This window comes from Phalacrocorax carbo, chromosome 2 (genome assembly GCF_963921805.1).
Source record: "Phalacrocorax carbo chromosome 2, bPhaCar2.1, whole genome shotgun sequence".
Classification (NCBI taxonomy): domain Eukaryota; kingdom Metazoa; phylum Chordata; class Aves; order Suliformes; family Phalacrocoracidae; genus Phalacrocorax; species Phalacrocorax carbo.
The window spans coordinates 35,949,467-35,968,277 of record NC_087514.1 but is presented as its reverse complement, the minus strand read 5'-3'; the positions used below and the strand labels follow the sequence as shown (position 1 = coordinate 35,968,277).

The window sequence follows — 18,811 nt, the reverse complement described above, 5'->3', positions numbered from 1 at the left end:
GAGGTATCTATATCTATATATTTGCGGCTTCTTTTCTAACTTGCAATGTCTAAATACTATTTGAAGAAAAAATGGATGATAACTGTATAAGCCAGATATCTCAGTGCAAAAAATTTGTTCAGTCACTGAACTTAAAAATGTACTGCTGCTACCATAATTTTACCGAGTGAATTTTTAGAGGTTTTTTGTTTGCTTGTTTGTTTGCTTAAGATTTTAGTTTAAAGCAATGGGGCTCTTACAGCTAGGATTACTATGTTGATCAGATTTTGAAGCATATCTTGATTTATAAATTATTGATCAGGAAAGTATACTACGCTGGTAATGTTACAGCCACACAAATATATTCTTGTGTTAGCTCCTTTGTCAATTCCAACATTTTCAGCCAGCAAAAGGCATGATAATTTATGTGGCATTATCGGTATATTCCACATGCCTTAGCAAGTCTTATCTACCTCTAACTTCTATGCTTCATTGTATTTAAACAACTTGATATTTACCACCTTGTCCAAAAAAACCCAAACCCCAATAATTACTGTATAGAGTGCAGAAAGAGAAAACTTAAGAAACAGCTAGAGGCTCACTCTTTTGAGCTGGTTTAAGACACTGCAAAGAGAGGTAGGATTTTGATCCCTGACGCCTACTTTACATGGGCCTTTGGCTCAAGAAGTTAGTGAGGATATATCAGCCAAGTTCTGTGGATCTGGATAAGGATTTTTGCACTGCAGAAAATATATTTGACCAGGTATAGTAAATTCATTCACAGCAGGCACAGCATGCTGCAGTTTAATAATCTCTTGTCACCAATGGACCAAGGCTTACATTGTTTAAATGCTAATATGCTAATCCCAATTTCTGGTACCAAGAGGTTAATATGATGCCTCTGCTTTAGTAATTATCACTAAGACTGACTTACACGTTAATGGAAAATTGATGAAACTCTTTAGCAATTGTAACACCATCTGGAAAAAATATACAATTCATTCCTAAACTAAATCTGATAAGCAAATAATTTAAGTAATTTGTCAAATTCAAAAGCAATTGGGAACTCCAAAACAAATACTGCTTTTAAATCCAGCTACAGAGTTAGAAAAGAAATTAATTTTAATAAAAGAACAATGCTTTGTATTGGAGAGGGGACTGCAGCTTTTTCTGTTTGACAGGGTATTTTAGATCAGACATGTTTTTCTTTCATGTGAAGAAAAAAAAACCTAATCCCTTTCATCCCAGCTTCCAGGTTTGGCGTGCAGCTAGTGACCCTACTAACATTGCTGATATTTAACACTTTCAATGCATTTTTATTTGCACATTTCCATGTTAGCAATGATGTTTTATCATGTTGAAAGACTAACTGTAAGTGTAAGGATCAAACAATGAAAGTGCATCTGTTACTTTTTCTACTGGCAACATTTTACTGTTTGGATCCCTGATTTCCACTGAGAGAGATTTGGAAAATGTATTCCTCTTTACGATTTCTCATGCCTTTAGGCGAATTTCTTACCCAAATCATGCTGCTCTAAAACAAGCCTCCTGCTGATAAAAATCGATAGAAATTGCTTTTTATCTTGTTGAGTTACATATAGCATGCTTCCCCCTACAGATGCATTAAATATGCACAGTGACATCACACATTTGCTATATGAGTGCTTTCTCTCATAAAGCAGATTCAGTGTCAGGTTGTAGCTATAATATGTATATTTAAAAACATGTTTGTGACAGTAATGAAAATGTCTGTCCTGGCTGAGCCCAAGCATATAGACAGGTCACTCAACCGTCCCTCCCATTTTTGAAGTGTCAGCAGGGGCACCTATAGCAAAAGGGCCCTGTGCAGAAGTGGAGGTCATGGGCAAATCTAGTCTAAACATCGTTGTTCCTGCTTTTAGGCTTCAATGTTTTGTCCATATTGCTCTCCTGGAGTATATCATCAAGAATATTGGTCTCATCTCAGAGGGAGGTGATTACCTGCCTCCAGAAAGAGTCTGGAAGTGAACCAGAATTTGGAAATTAAGCAGGGAGCTAATCATTCAAGAATAAAAGTATCCATAAACAGTGATGTTAGGGCTGATGGAGGATGGTATATTTCCCTCAGACACTGTGAGTTAATATAGTCCCATATTTCTAAATAATTCCAGTCTCATGTCAAACTGGATTCCTTTCAAGATATTACCATTAAGACAGAAGATGAGATATCATGGGTTCTGTTAGAGGTAACAGAAGCTCAAACATGAGGAGTGTTTTCTTAGATGCTGAAAAATTCAATTCACGACTCAAGATCCCAAATTTTGAAAAGCACCTCAAATATTTTTGACTCCTTAATCTCCACATGACATGCATTTCTGCATCATGTATGACAGCAAAAGCAGTATTGCCACATATTTGCTTTCAAACTAACATTAACGTTTCTGTCATCATGTCGAACGGATTGTACTGAAAGCAACAAATCACCTCCCTCCCACTTCTTATCCTTTAAAAGAGCATGGGACAATTATAGGAGCATGTACCTCCACGACTACTAAGATAAAACATTTTTCCAAAAACCCAAACAGCAGCCATGGTGCCCTTGCCATGTTTCTATTAATAGCAGCGAAATTCATCAATGTCAGTTAGCTTATAGGTATAGTAAACAGGTATTTTCCCATAAAAATATGTTTCTCATTAGATTATTTACAGAAAACTAATTGGGCATGAAGGGCCCAGAATAAAGCACAAGCAATTATAACCTGCAAGATCAATAACAAATAATCCTTTTGAAAGAACACAGCTGTATGTTTACATCTCAGAGAAACCATACATAACAGTATCTCGTAAGTTTACATATATTCCTGATACACAGTGGTTCCAGCATATGCCAGGTGTGACTGACTGGTGCCTGAATAATACTGTCCTTTTCAAGTACTGCCACGATTTTCTGCGAACTACTAGAAGTCACATGGTTTTGTCATACATATTCTACAGTAAAAGGTTTTTCAAAAATATTTACTTTGTTTTGATTAGCACTTCTGACTGAATAATAGCACAAATTTTTGTCTTTACGACTTTCTCATGCGGTGCTATCCCTTATCATAAAGATCGTGCAAAATAAGGACTCACATTGCCCTTACAGCATATTTTTGGTTTTCTCATGGTGGTAGGGTTTTTTATGTGGCTTTCAGGAAGCAGAAGTAGATGTAATCACTGTGTAGATAGAAGCAGTTGTAAACACCCCACAGCCTCCAAGTCTTTATCGTAAATTGCCAGACGCTGGCAGTTAAAAGAAAAAGTGTATGTATTATGAAATTGTCAGCTACGAAAGATACTTCCTGAGGCATAGGCAGAGCATAATGTGTTTGTTCTATGTTCAAGGGTTCTTTGAAGATTAATTTTATTGTCCATAACCTTGCTGCAAATAGCTGCATTATAGCTGTTCATACCTGACAAATTTATTTTCAGGTTTATTTCTTGTCTTAAGCTTGATTGAGCTGTAGAAACTCTGCTGTGTAGCTGCCGTCATGGAAACCTCTGGGGTTTCTGTGGCCTGGTCATCAGTTTGACAATCAGGAAGATTCAACAGACAATTTGGTCCTTCTTTTGCAACTCTTCAACACTGATTTCCCCTTCTACAATCAACTCCTCATCATCCACACATTTGGGGAAGAGTGGTGTCTAATAATAAGTAATTTCAGGGTAAGACTACTACTACTTCATGTTCTGCTTGGCTCCTAGAAATGGCCACCCTCTGAGGAGGTGCAACCAGTGACACAGGTCTAATGACTCTTAGAGACTGGCCATCCGCACCTCTCATCACAGTGCATTTGGAGCACAAACGTGGACTCACCTATGGCTCCACTTAACAGCAAGAGAAACAGCCACAATGTGTGGAAGTATGAACACACAGGGGAACTCTGTACCACATCATTTGTCCCTGATGCAGTGCTTCCTCCAGCTGGAGAAGTTCTGTTTCCAACATAGACCTGGGTCTCAATGGCAAAAAAAAGGCCCAGCATACCGCTTTGGTTCATGTGGGCACAGCTATCACCTAAACCAGGCAACATTTATCTCCTCTAAGGTAATATGCTTATGAAATTTAATTAGTGTGAGGCATAACCATAAATCCTAATGGTTTCTGAAGGGATTTCTACCAAGTGAGCACCTGACCAGAATGGAACAACCCACAAACAAAAAGCTCTGATGCAGTTCAGAGCTCAGTGGAGATCCAGTGTAGAGTTTTTTTTTTCTCTTTTGATGAGTTAATCCAGGATCTCAAATATAAAGATACCCAGGAAAAGAGCCAAAAAACTAGGTCCTGATATTAAATGTACGGACTACTGCCATAGGAGAACAAGGGTAAAGCCAACAAACAATTAACAGAAACCTATCACATTCTGAGACAATTCCTAAAATTCAAGAAGTTATAATTTCTGAAATTATATCTCTTATTTTTGTATGTATTTAAACTAATATAATTTGAATATGATTTTAAAACTGCTAATCTCATCTGTAACGATTTTAGTAAAGCTAAATATCTATATACTATATGTTTTGCAATTGATAAGGAAAATACAAATGTCTGAACAGAATTGCATCACACTGATATTTTCAGTTAGGTGTGAATGTTTCAAATCATCTACATTATTACTCTTCATAGCTACAGATACAGAAATAACATTATCTTACACATTCATTAAGCAGAGAAGATAATTCATCTATCACAACTTGGAATTTCCTGAGGCATGGTGTAGAAATCAAATACTCCATACTGTTCTGTAAGCTGCTGCAGAGTGCCTTCCCATGTGATAAAGCAAGCTGTACTAAATTTATTACATTTTTAGATTAATGTCCATAGAATCTCACCCATTCCTCTTTTGTCCTTTTAAAATCCTATAGGACATTTCCATAAGGATGATTTTTAAAGTTGCTTAGCAGCCAGAGCTCTCGCTAAAGCTTCCAGAGGCTTAGGTTGGTCAGAAAATCAGCAGGCTATGCCAAGAGCATTAAGACAGCGTTTTTACATTCATGTATATTCATTCCATGGGAAACAAATTATTTTTAACTAAATATGTGTTGTGACAACAGGAACATTGTGTCCTTGTCAACAACTGCATGATAAAACAGAGACATCTACTGGTTAAAATACGAAATAGGAAAAATATCAAAACATCTTTTGTGGAATGCTAGACTAAGACTTGTCAGACTTACTTCCTTTGATTCCTCACTCCACTGCTAAGGTCCAAAACTTGCTCCTCTCTACATAGACAGCCTTTTTCCCTTGGTGATCAGCACATTCCAAATAAATCTTGCTGAGATATTCAAACTCCACTTATGAACTCTGGTTAGAGGCAATGGCAAATTTCCCTTTGATTTCCTGAGAACAAAACCAGGCCTTGCGACACAGGTAGACTTTGAGTGTTTGAAGCCTAATAGACATCTATATGTGACCGGACAAAGCCAGTCTTTTCTGTAGAGCAGTGAAAAGGCAGCCCTGCTTCTGGCCAATCCACAGTTCAGGAGAAAACAGACATTCCCTAACAACCTATTCAGCTCCTGCCCAAGTTATTTGTGCTAAAAGCAGAGTCTAACATAAAGCCCAAAATTGGAATGTTCACATAACTTACAGGCATTTTCCTACCTAGTATGCTGTTAGTCTGACCTCACAGCAGCATGAGCAGTACCTTGTAATAATATTTTAATAACAGATAATATATTTTGTGCATCAGATCTTTATTCAGTTACAATTTGACCTTTCTAAATATGATGTGAGGACATCTATATATTTGTTTGAAGAGCATTGGTACACTGTGAACGTGTTATAGAATACATCACACCTTAACAAAGGCTTGAAACTGGAGTATTACAGATGAGGTTTCAAAAGTAATTCTGGAGGGAGATCTAGCATACGGAAAAGTTTCTAACCCAGATTTTGGATCTGAACTCTGTTGCTTTGCATCCAACCAGGCCAAAGAACTGCTTTCAATCCAGAATCATAGAATCATAGAATTATTATGGTTGGAAAAGACCTCTAGGATCATCAAGTCCAACCATCAACCCAACACTACCATGCTTCCTAAAATCTAATGCCTACCTTTGCAGGTTTTGGCTGTATAGCCACAGCAGGAGGTAAAACTCCTAGCAGCATAGCTTTCAAAGTCAGTGGAGAAAACAAACTTTCTTACCACATGAAAGACAAACTTGAAAAGGAGGGTAAGCAAGCCTAGTCAAAATATGTAGCTCTGTTACCCAGATCCATCCCATCAGTCTTGTCACGGTAGCTCTACCAGCAGTGTGTTCCCCTGGGTTAAAAGAAGTCCAAAATAGGAGCAGTCCTATAAAGGTTGGCCATCCTCTGCATCAGCTTTCAAAGAATCTGACTCCATCGTTTCCTGAATATTTGGAATTCCAGGAGCTGTTGAGGTTTGAAAGATTAGAAGTCAATAATTGCTACCAGTAATAGTGCTACGATCTGATCATATTACCTGCTTATATTATCTGATAGGGTCAGGATGTGCAGGATGAATATTTATTGCACCTTCAGAGGCTCTCTGAATCTGTGTCTAGTTTAGATTTTTCTTAAAGTATCCTGTTTTCCACCAACCTGTCTAATGCTCTGGAGTGCCATTTTAGCTCTCAGTAGCAAAACTAATTCTTCCTGAACTACATCCTTTCTAACAGAAATGAGATTAAGGCAGAAAAGTTACAAAAGATTCATCATCCAAATGATTTGTGTTACGCTAACTCTCACCCAACTAATTTAATCAGCTCTCCAGCTGCTTTGGATCATGGCAGGGGAAATAAGAGGTCGAGTTCCATGAGTTTATTCAACAGACTGCTTTCTGCTACAGTGTTACTCCAGCTCTCACTTGAGTTCTCCATCTGATTTCTGATAATGTTGATATTAAGCTGCTTAAATATTTTGTGTAAGAATCACAATTTCCATGCTGCAACAACTACATTGGTTTTGCTGTCCTTGATGGTTTATTTAGAACTAGTCTAAGCAGGGCTCTGCTCCACCTCAGTCTGAAGTGTAGGCATAGCCTATGAATGCTACCTTTTACTTTACATTTACAGAATACTTTGGCTGTACTAACTGCTTAGTTTCTTCTCCTCTGGTTTCTCAAGTTGTCAGCTTTACTTCTCAGTAACATGTCTTCATGGCACTGAAACTGGTGGGAAATTTTTATAACACATCTACATTTAACCAAATCAGTTTCTTTCTTTATTAATTGGATTAAGACTAGAATCTTATTTAAACTGCTGCACATTTTTTCATCCCCTAGAATTATCTTTCCTTAACATTGTATTTAACTTTTAGGGTTTTATTTAAGAAAAGAGATTCTAAAATATAAATGTTAATCAAGAGCAATGTGTAGTGAACCATGGACAGAAGAAATAGTTTACAATAGCAGTAGGGGAGCGAACAATTAAGCAGTTCCTTTTTTCATATGGAAGTTATGAATGGATTATCAAGTGGTCATCATACTATTTGATGACTGTACTATCAGTATGTTTTGGTAGGATTGTTGTGTAGTTAGAATAATTAAACTGTAAAAGAAGTTAAAGCATATAAAAGCATATCTTCTTAATAAAACATACTGAAAAGAGAAAATACAAACTATGGGGAATTGAATATTGTTTAATGATTTATAACAAGATAGGCATAAAATAAAAATATTATATATCAGAGCCTGACTCTAAAGTGAAATCAATGGTTTTTTTAGATATAATTATAATAAATTTTACTAATTCAAGGAGCCATAAACCCCACAGAGCATTAAGTCCTTTAGGTTGTGACTGGAAAATGTATAGATGGCAATTTCCCCCAATGGGATAGGGTTAATTCTCTCCAAGAAATGCAAAAATCTAAAGGCTGATCAACAGGGTCTATCTATTTTCTTCAGCTTGATCTTTCTTTTTCCTTTTTTTTTTTTTTTTTAATTTATATGAAGTCCATAGTTCCCATGGTTATGGCCATAGTCTTTGAAGCATGAAATGAGTGTAACTAATAAATCAATGTCTGCTAGAATTTGACAGCACCCTAAAACATGTGATATGGTATGAAAGGAGCCTATATGTCTGTTGACACCATAGTTAATATTTTAAATGTCACATATGTAAGCTTATATATTTATAAGAAAAAGTATCATATTGTGTTATTTCCAGCAGAAGTCTAAAATGGTTATAGAGAAAAGGGAGAAAGAAACTTTTACAGTTAGTAAAAAAGAAGACAGTTAAGATATGCAGGCCTTTAACTACACATGACTGTATTGCAAAAGAGGAATCAACAGACTGGATTCATTTCCCTAACAATTTCTCTAATTCCACAAGTGTAGGAAATATTGGCATAAGCGTATATAAACCTATAGATTGATGTAGACGTTTTATATAGAGCTGCAGTTCTGAAATATATATAGTAATTGACATGAAGCCAAGACAGAAAAAATATTTTAAAGTGTGAGTAAAGATTATGTCTGAATTTTTTGCCTGTCATAATTTCAAGTAAGGCTGAGTAGCAAATCTCTTTGATAGATAACAGCAGTCTTCGGGGGGGAGGTCATCCTGATTCACTGTATTATATTACTAAAAGACAGTCTCAGTCAATGGTAAAAAAAAAAATCAGGTAATGAGAATAGTTTAAACAAGAATCTTAATATGGTTGTCAGCAAATTAGACTCAAGTGTACAGTCCTGGTTAATAATCTGAGGTCTCAGCTGTAAATAAATTCCATTAAAACTAAATGGCAGATACAAACAGTGAGAACCAAGAAATTTAATTTCTGATTTCTGAAGCATTCCTTTTGTAATCAGTTACAGCCAGCTTTCTGTTTTAAGTTGAAGGTTCATACAAAAATGAGTAGCGTCAGAAAAAATCTGTACATCAGGTGTGTTGATTCTCCCCATTATAGCCATTCAACAGCTTATACTAGAGCTCCTCAGAGCTAAACAATTGGTCCATGATTTTTCATTCCCCCTGCTTGCTTCTCCACCATGATTAGTCAGGTGTTCTTAATAACTTCTTTAATGGAGACATTTTCCAGCCTGCTTCAATGGTATTTTGTCTAAGAAGCAAATACTATGCCAGCATTATCTTTATTTTGCCAGTATTATATTTATAAATTGTATACTTTCCATACCTTCCTGTACCTAAGGTGATAGGATGAAAGGGTTCTTCAGTGAATCCACTTTGCCGAGGGCCCACGTTCAGCACCGGGGTGTGGGAGGACAGCTCCTGGCCCCACCCTGCCCCGCCCTGCCCCGCCAGCTCCCAGCTGGGCACCCCTGCCCAGCCTTGCTTCCTTGACCTCTGACACTCAGCCCAGCTGCTTGCTGGTGATGACTCCCCCCTTGGATTTGTTTGGGGTTTGTGGGGGGTTTGTTTGGGTTTTTGTTTTTTTTTTTAATTTAATGAAATTCCTGGTAATGAAGCCAATGTTTTGTGCAGGCAAGGAGTGCAGAACAGATCTTGCATATGGTCTGCTATGCGAGAGTTGGAAACTGCAAGCTCTTCGTCATGACTCAGATGGAAATTTTGAAGATTCTAGCACATTCATCTCAGTAATAATAATCAGCTTTCACTACCCAAAAGTTAGACCGCTAGTACAAAACACAACCTAAACATAAGAAATATGCCAGCTGTGATCATCAGAAGGTTTAGAAAACTTCTGAATGATGACATGCAGGGACTTCATTAAAGACATCTCATCCATTTTTGATAAATTTAGCTGACTTTTCTTACACACATAGGCAAATCGCTTCATCTAAAAATAGTAACTTGGGAGGCCAAAAGGCTCTGCAGACACAAAACTACTTTATAAATAAAGCCTTTAACATGACTCCTGAAATTAATTTTTTGTGTTTATCTGTAATAAGGAGTTAAATCTCTCCCATTCTTATACAGCAAAGAAGGCTTTAGCCAGATATACTTTTTATTTTTATTGCAAACTACATTACATTTTATTTAATTATTAAACTAGTTACACTGTAATTTCAAGCAGGTACTAGCTCCACTTCTACCAATAATATGACAGACAAATTCATGGGCTTATCCAATTCCTAGTAAAAAAAAATTAAAACAATTCCCATTCACTTACACTGACTTTAGATCTGTCGTTTCTTCTACATTAAGTCCTAGTGGGCAGTTTGCTATTTATCATTAAATAATTGATTTCATGTCTCCAGCTGAGATAGCCTTTTGCTTTTCAACAAAAAAAAAATATTAGAACTGACTTGATATGGATTTTAAGCTGTTAGCAAGCCCAAAGTAATGCTGATTAGCTTTGTGCTAAATAAACAGTATTCAGGGTTGTTTCCACTGATGCTGAACTGAATACATATGCCTCCTCTCAAACTATGAAGACTACCTTCATCTGTGACTACTTAAGGTCTCCCATCTTTGCCAGTCTAACCAATACCCCCAGTATTATCCTCAACCTCTGCTCACAGTTAGTTACAGCAGGTTTCTTCAGGGCTGTGCTGAAGATGCAGCTAATAGTCACACTTGCAATCCATTGCCTATTACTTGTGCCTAGTGCAATTTCTATGGTCTCCAAGATCTCTGTCACCACTTTTTGGTCACAATATTTAGTAAATACATCCTGCAAATTTCACCAATGTTGTACTTAATCTCCTGCTATGTAACTAATGTGCCACTTCTGTTCTAATAGACTTTAACGCCCCCTGACTTCAGATTTGTAGAGACTCAGTTCACATTCCCAGGACCCTCATTTTCCCATATGATCCACTGGGAGATTGCCTTATACCAAGTCACCTCCATATTCAGCCATAATCAAATGCTCAGACCCAAATTTTACTAAATGCTGCTGCTGAAATCCTAGGTGGTGCAAACCCCAAGGTCATCCTTCCCTAGGGCAATAATCAAGTCATTAAGTAAATGCAGTTTGCCCACCACAGAGTGCAGGAGGGATGTATCCTATTACTGTCATGCTAATAGCATAATTACAAAAAACCCAGTAATTTACCTGTAAGAATGCAAGACAGATGTATTTTATTACTGTTAATTTAAACCAGAAGTATACCAGGCTGCTCTCAAAGAACACAGGATCCTTTCCTAAGCAGATTTATCCCCTCTGAGAGTCTGGGTCTTCTAAGGCAAATATTAGTCTATGGAATGGGAAGGTCAGCACAAAGTGGAAGAGGGATAGGTACAGAAAAGCTCTGTGAAAAAAATGGGCTTCACACAGGGCTCTCAAGCAGGAAGGGTATCAGCTACACAGAAAGGCTTTACGACTGAGCTTCCAAAGTGAAGGATGTGCCAAGACAGTAGTAGTTTCTCAGGTCAGGTAAACCTACCAGAGCTGATTTCAAAATACCTTGCTTAGATATAGCTGCACTTGAAGAAGTTTGAGTGACCTAGTGGTAAAATTAATCTTTAACTACCTGTTGTTACCCCTCCCACTAGACTTATCATCATTATGATCATGGTGATGTTATCATCGTTAGTCTTCCATGCCTACTGGAATTGGTATGCAGCAAACTCATACCTCCCTTGAGCCTTGTCAGACACAGACCTGAAGGACACCACATTACAGAAGCAAAGGCAGTCCCTCTGACTACCTGCCCTCAGCTTCACTACTACGCACGTTGGCTCCCAGTCGGGGTGATCTTGATAGGACAGCACATCCCTGGGCATATGCCCCTTAAGAAATGACTGCTTAGGTAAAGTCACCACTGAACTTCATGGAACAATGAATAAACATCTAGAAGTACTTGAATTCCCTAGCTTAATGGGAATTTGGCTCTGTCAAGCTGAACTGAAGACAGAGCAGTGGCTGCTCATCTACTAATGAACTAGTAGCCACTTCTCATTTCTAAAGATATGATAGGGAGTATCTATGGTGCTAGTAATGAAGTCTTTAGTGAAAACCTCCTAAATAAGCATACCTAGACTAAGCTTTTAAGGTGGCAGTCATCCCAGTGTAGAGACGAAAAGAAAAGACTTCTGGTGCATCACTTAGGCACCAGATAAGTACAAAACTAATAGCTTAACCTTCATATATGGAAGTTAATGTCAGGCTTAATTAATATTCCTGAAAGATCAATGAAGAACATTCAAATTGAGTCCTTAAAAATATTAATAATAATGATCTAGGAAAAAGCGGAAATGAAAGGTCAGAATTCTAAATAATGTCATCAAGGAAGGAGATCAAGAGCAGCAGAGAGAAGCTGTTCAGTGATTACACATGCTGTCAGAGCCATTATCAGATGTGTTCCTGAAAGGGCAACTGTGATATAGCTGTAAGCTGAACTAAATTCATGTTACTCTGTTAAATTATTCCCCTCTCCTCCATCTTATTTTTCAAAAATTAAACACTGTATTCTGTGTGAAGCTGTTAGACCTGTGCCAGGAGTCTGCAATCAGAGGTTATTCTAGAGGAGTAAAAAGAGATGAAAGGTGTACTCTGAAAGGGTAGATATGCATAAGCAGTGGCAATTTTCCCCTTGTAACGATGGTTTGCAGGCTCTGTAAGATAACCACAAAGGATGTCTGTTCTGAGACTTTATGACAGAATGATGTAAACTTCTTTCTTACTATATCATGAAATTCTGTCTCCACTCTTGCAAGTACTGACTCAGGTCTCGTAATGACAAAGCGGAGGCTGAGATCACAGTACCTGCCCCAGCTGGAGGCTGATGTCTTATTTATTTCTCAGTAATAGTTTCAGGATAATTTTAAGTTGGTACCTAGATCTAATTTTAGTAACTGGCAATGAATTTTTCCATTACTTAAGACAAGGAGTATTTGCAAACTTATAGAATAAATCTATTCTTACATAATTTTCACTATTGCAGAACCATAAGATTGGCTAGAATTGGCATACTTAAGGCTTGCCATAACTCTATTGCATTCCAGTTTGCCAAATCCAGGTAGGGTTTGTCCCTATTTGTCTTTTTCATGTCTCCTGGCCGAGGACTTTATGTTAATAAAGAGCATTAGCCAGTAAGGGTGATACCCTGTTATTAGTAGCAAAATGTCTTGCCTCTCTGTTGAACTTTTTCAGAGTGGCCTGTTGAAACCTCAGATTCCAAGTAACAGACTTCTGAGTCTGCCAGACTGTTCATGATGTGAGCTGTGACACACAGGTGCACTTTTTGAGTGCAGAATTGCCAGCAGGCAGGTGTGAGCTGAATACAGTCCTCTCTGCAGAGCAGCACCATGTAGAATCATGGGCCAGAAGCATGAGGTGATGCTTTTAACTAGGAAGTCCCAGGGACACAATGAAGGGAGACAATGAAGAGACCTGGGACAGAGGTGCTGTCTCATGACCTTGTTCTGCAGCGTCTAGCAAGGAACAGCGGTGGCAGCTGCTGAAGGCAGTGCCATGGTGCTGTACTGATGAGTGCTATTATTAGCTGGTAAAATATCCTTGTACTTATCCAGTTTGTACACATGTAAAAACATGCTTCTCCTTTGCATTGCTGAAGGGAAGTATAATGTCCCCTTCCCCTAAATATCTACAGTCTGAAGCCCCGACTCTTCTTGAAATTCCTCATGTGATAATGCTTATAGTTGAAGCAGCTCAACTTGTAGTGTTGTCTTTGCTGCCCCAATGAGCATCTCGTTTGGATAGTCCCAGCTGTCAAGAACAGGACACACACAGATTTAGGCAGCTGCACAAGACAGTGCTTCTACTCAGCAAAACATTTTATTCCATTCAGTTGCAAACTCTTTATCACAGTCAGAAAACTCTTGACAGTAAAGGATGCTGCTGGTTCAAACTAATTTCCATAAATTTCCCATCAAGCCTACAAGTATGTCTTCCACTTTCATGGGCTTACTCTCTCAGAGAAATTAAAACCTCCATGATCTGACTTTCTGCTTCTGCCAGTGTGGTTGTGAGTCGGTGGAGTGTCTGGGCACAAGCTGGGAGCTCTGTGCTACAGGCTAAGGACACTTTTATGCAAGATGCAGCATGGCCTGCTGGCTACAGCACTTGGTAGCTCTCAGGTTTCTCTGAAGAACCTAGACCAACTCCAGCTATCTATCTGCCCAAATCTAGATCTAGACACCTCTTTCCAAAAAGCAGATGCTTCTAAGAATATAAAGCTAAGTGCTCAAGAAATTTGATACAGTTCTCCAGCAACTATTATCAGAAGTCTTTCAAAAGCTGAACGATGACTATTTTTATTTATTTTTTTTTTCTAAAGCCAGAACTAAAGATACTGCTAGAGCACTTTATTTGAAAATAATATCATACATTTAAGAGAAAGAATATGTAACAGACATAAATTTCACTGCCTATGGAGGCTAGAGATTTGAAAAGTAATGAGGCTATATAGCTGTCTGTTATTTAAATGGTCTAGATCCTACCCTAGATCCCACCCTGGAACAAAAACTAAGGAAACAACAATCACAGAATCACAGAATCAATCCCAGAATCCCAGAATGGTAGGGGTTGGGCGGGACCTCTGGAGATCATCTTGTCCACCCCCCCCCACTTGAGCAGGCACACCCAGAGCAGGGGGCACAGGAGCGCATCCAGGCAGGTCTTGAATGTCTCCAGGGGAGGAGACTTCACAACCTCTCCGGGCAGCCTGTTCCACTGCTCTGTCACCCTCACAGGAAAGGAGTTTTTTTTCTCGTATTGAGGTGGAACTTCCTATATTCCAATTTGTGCCCATTGCCCCTTGGCCTGTCATTGGGCACTAATGAAAAGAGCCTAGTCCCATTGTCCTGACACCCATCCTTTAAGTATTTATAGGTATTGATGAAATCCCCCCACAGTCTTCTCCAGGCTAAACAAACCCAAGTCACTCAGCCTTTCCTCATATGGGAGATGCTCCAGTCCCCTAATCATCTTTGTAGACCTCTGCTGGACTTGCTCAAGCAGTTCCACATCCTTCTTAAACTGGGAGGCCCAAAACTGGACACAGTACTCCAAACGTGGTCTCACCAGGGCAGAGTAGAGAGGGAGGATAACCTCCCTCGACCTGCTGACCACACTCCTTTTCATGCAGCCCAGGATACCGTTGGCCTTCGTGGCCACAAGGGCACCTTGCTGGCTCAGGGTCACCTTGCTGTCCACCAGCCCTCCCAGGTCCTTCCCAACAGAGCTGCTTTCCAGCAGTTCAGCCCCCAACCTGTACTGGTGCATGGGGCTGTTCCTCCCCAGGTGCAGGACCTTGCACTTGCTCTTGTTGAATTTCATGAGGTTCCCCTCGGCCCAGCTCTCCAGCCTGTCCAGGTCTCGCTGGATGGCAGCACAGCCTTCTGGTGTATCAGCCACTCCTCCCACCTTGGTATCATCAGTGAACTTGCTGAGGTTACACTCTGTCCCTTCATCCAGGTCATTGATGAATACGTTGAACAGGACTGGACCCAGCACAGACCCCTGGGGAACACCACTAGTGACAGGCCTCCAACCAGACTCTGCTCCATTGACCACAACCCTCTGAGCTCTGTTGTTGAGCCAGTTCTCTGTCCACCTCACTGTCCTCTCATCCAACCCGCACTTCCTTAGCTTGCCTGTGAGGAGGCTATGGGAGACAGTGTCAAATACAGTCTAATACAGTTTTACCTGATTACAGTATGAAACCTATATTAATCAAATATATTGCACTGGCTGTTAGATATGGCTCAACTGAACTTTCCCTGAACAGCTATACTTTAGCATGAACCTAATGTATACTTTTTCTCTGCTTTATATAACAATAACACTGGCGTGTCAGTTATGTCAGGAGTCTTTTCACAGTATCAATTGTTGCAGAACTGCCAGGAGCAATTTGAAGCCTACTCCATTACACCTTTCTGTTCTGCCTTGGTTTGTATGCTTATTCTATGCAGAAATCCTCACAGTGCTGGCAATAAGGAGTGACAAGATGAATGCACAGGGAAACAAATCCATTTTTAGCAGCAACTCAATACTGGGAAACCACTACATTTTCAGACTGCTAACAGTTCTTGCCCCCACAAAAATCAGAAACAAGAGTATCTGGAGCAGCCCGTTAAGACTGCTTCATTAACTCAAGGAATGTTTTCCTATTCATTGCATCAGCAGCAGATTCAAATGTCTCATACCCAGCCCATAAGAAAGGAAATTAAATATGTCCATTCTTTTGGAAGCATTTTGCAATTTATAAGGAAAAGTTTTAAAAGTTTAATAAGAGTTGGATTTTTATGTGTTTTTGTAGAACCATAGCTAAACGACATAAACTGCCAGAATCTCTCATTTAAACAGAATATTGTTTATATTCTGAAATGCATATTAAATATAGTATGTCAAGAATTATATAGCTAAAATATGGTCATAGACTGGTTACCTGGAGTATGCAAAATTTTCCAGGCATTTCACTGCACAATACAGTTCCAGAAATATGCCCAGAACACAGAAAGTTTTGCTTGTAAAGATTGTCAGCGGAGGTTTTATTTGCTCTTCTGTATCAGCATAGGTAGCCAAGCAGATTGCTACAGGCCCTTCTTATAAACTCAGTGCTTCTGTTAATATACGCTACAGCTGGTCTATGAGGATTTACCAGCGTAACACTATCTGCAAAGTGTTATTTACGTAGACCCAGAACAGGGAGTCCCTTTTTCTCTTCTTTTTCTCGTAGTTGCTATTGTTCTTCCTAGAGATCCCCTGCCATTCTTTGCCTAATGAGTTGTAAAATCTATTCAATTGCAACAATTAAAACATACCGTGTGTGGAATGATACACAACTTTAATTATACAACAAAGTCCCAGACAAACAAAAGCTTGAAATTTTTACACTAGAAGAAACCAAAACCCTTTCTTTTGCTGTGATTTTTTTTTCACCAATAACAGACTCGTGCTTATAGATGATATGTATAAAACACCAAAAATTCCAGGCCTGCTACTCTGTAGATTTTATTCAAATAGCTGGCAGAGTTCACGCTTGCGTGTAATCAGCATATGAATGAATGGCTGGAACAAACAGATAGATGGTTGTTGTCAGTAAAACACCCTGGTGGCAGTTCTGAATAGGAAAGTTTTGCATTCAAGACCTATAAAATGCATGGAGTTTTAGCATTGTCACACAGTGTAAGGAGGGGTGCTATACATTGACTCACCTCTTTTCTAGGATCTTTTGTATGCTGGTGAACATTTAGGCATAAAATAAATTCCCTGTGACAGATTAAAATGCCAATATTTCCTAACTAAACCAGTTTGATGACAATCAGGCAGATACATTCTCATTATTTTCTTTTTTAAGAAAACACATGTCAAATAATTGTGTCCTTGTATTGTACAGCTTTTTCCTACACTGTTATTTACATTGTGATGCCGGCCCTAATGAGGAAGCAATCAGTTTGACAGAAACTGCAAGCTCAACAATTCAGATCTGTGCCATGTTTATTTGTTCTTTGAATTCTGAAAGCATAATTATGTTACTGAGTATGTTGGAGAACTCGAGCACACATTAGTTATTTCACAGTAATTTCAGTGGAGAACCTAGTATACTCTATTTAAGCTTCAAACTTTTTCACAGTGAAATCTGATACAGGCAACTTTCACAGTTTGAAAGGTAGTTATTGCTCTCCTATAGTGTTGCCTTTTGTCTGCCTCTGTCCTAGCTACAGGACCTCACAAATTTCACTATTCAGCCCTGCCTAGGGCAGTGTTATTGCCTGCATTCTTTACTAAGATTGGTTTCTTTTGCTGTTATTTTAAAGGGGTGTATAGCCCTTCTAAATGGGATCAGTTAACCAGAGTATATTTTTTGAATGGGCTGTATGAAGGATGAAGGCAGGTAGGCCACAACTCACTTGGCAGGAGAAATAAATGGATCTTAGTCCTCCAATAAATATGGCTAAAAAAAAAAAAGGCAGAAGCAGAACTGGTAGGGGGAGAATCAAATCTGTTTGGAATACTTGAAAATATGAAAGGTGCTACCTGTTCTATACTATTATTAGCTGAAAAAGGCCAAGGAGAGCACATAAATACAACATGATGCCAAATATGGACCCTCACGCCATGAGCAATTTCATGTGCTTAGAGAGCTGAATTTGAGCTCAGTAACCCCTAGCTGAACCAGGCTTACCACTATTTTTCTCAAAGTTAGAGTGAGGCGGTCTTTCCATCTCTGGAGCCATTATCACCACTGTGACCAACCTCTCCCCATATACTCATCACATCTGCATTCTCCTTAGCTGCATTTCACTCTTCTTGGGTATTACAGCAATTCTATCAGGCTTAGCGTGCCCTTGGAAGTACACCAAACATCACCAAACGGATTTAACAGTACCACTTCTGAGAAATGTGAGCAAATGCTTTTATGAATTAGCTTAAACTGAGCTTTAAAACAGAAAACAATTTATTATAGTATTTCTAATAGAAACCTGGATTTATTTAGGACTTCTCAACAAAACAATATCTTTTTTCCAAGTAAAGTGTTACAATTTTTGCATCACTTTAACGCTTCACACACTATCTCAAAGCTGCCCATATACCTTTGAGTATAAATAACTAAACTTTCTAGTAAAACCTTTAGGTTCTCTGATAGATTAATTTCTTTCCTCATTATATTGGTTCTATAAATGAGAATGACCAGCTATTCCAGGTGAAATGGAAGGCTGTGAGGTGCGGAGGTACCTGAACTTTATCAAAATTAATGAAAAAATATTTCAGAAAACCTATCTCCTGAGACAGAAATTGAAACATTATTTCTAGGAAGCAGTGATCTGCTTACATATTTTAATCATGATGAGAAACTGGGTTCACCTTCATACTACTGCTTACTTTCTAACGTCTTGCTTTCAACCTAATTCAGGGCCGATATGTTCAATTCTTGTAGCACCTGATATTTGTCTAGACATGACAATTCAGCAGGACTAGTCTCCTGAACAATGTTTCTTGTTTATTTTTCTT

General features: G+C 38.7%; 1 protein-coding gene across 2 annotated transcripts in view; it reads left to right on the top strand.

The window, feature by feature from the left end:
• KCNB2 (potassium voltage-gated channel subfamily B member 2) overlaps nucleotides 1–18,811 on the top strand; it is a 215,747-nt gene that overhangs the window by 185,766 nt on the left and 11,170 nt on the right. The window lies entirely within an intron of this gene.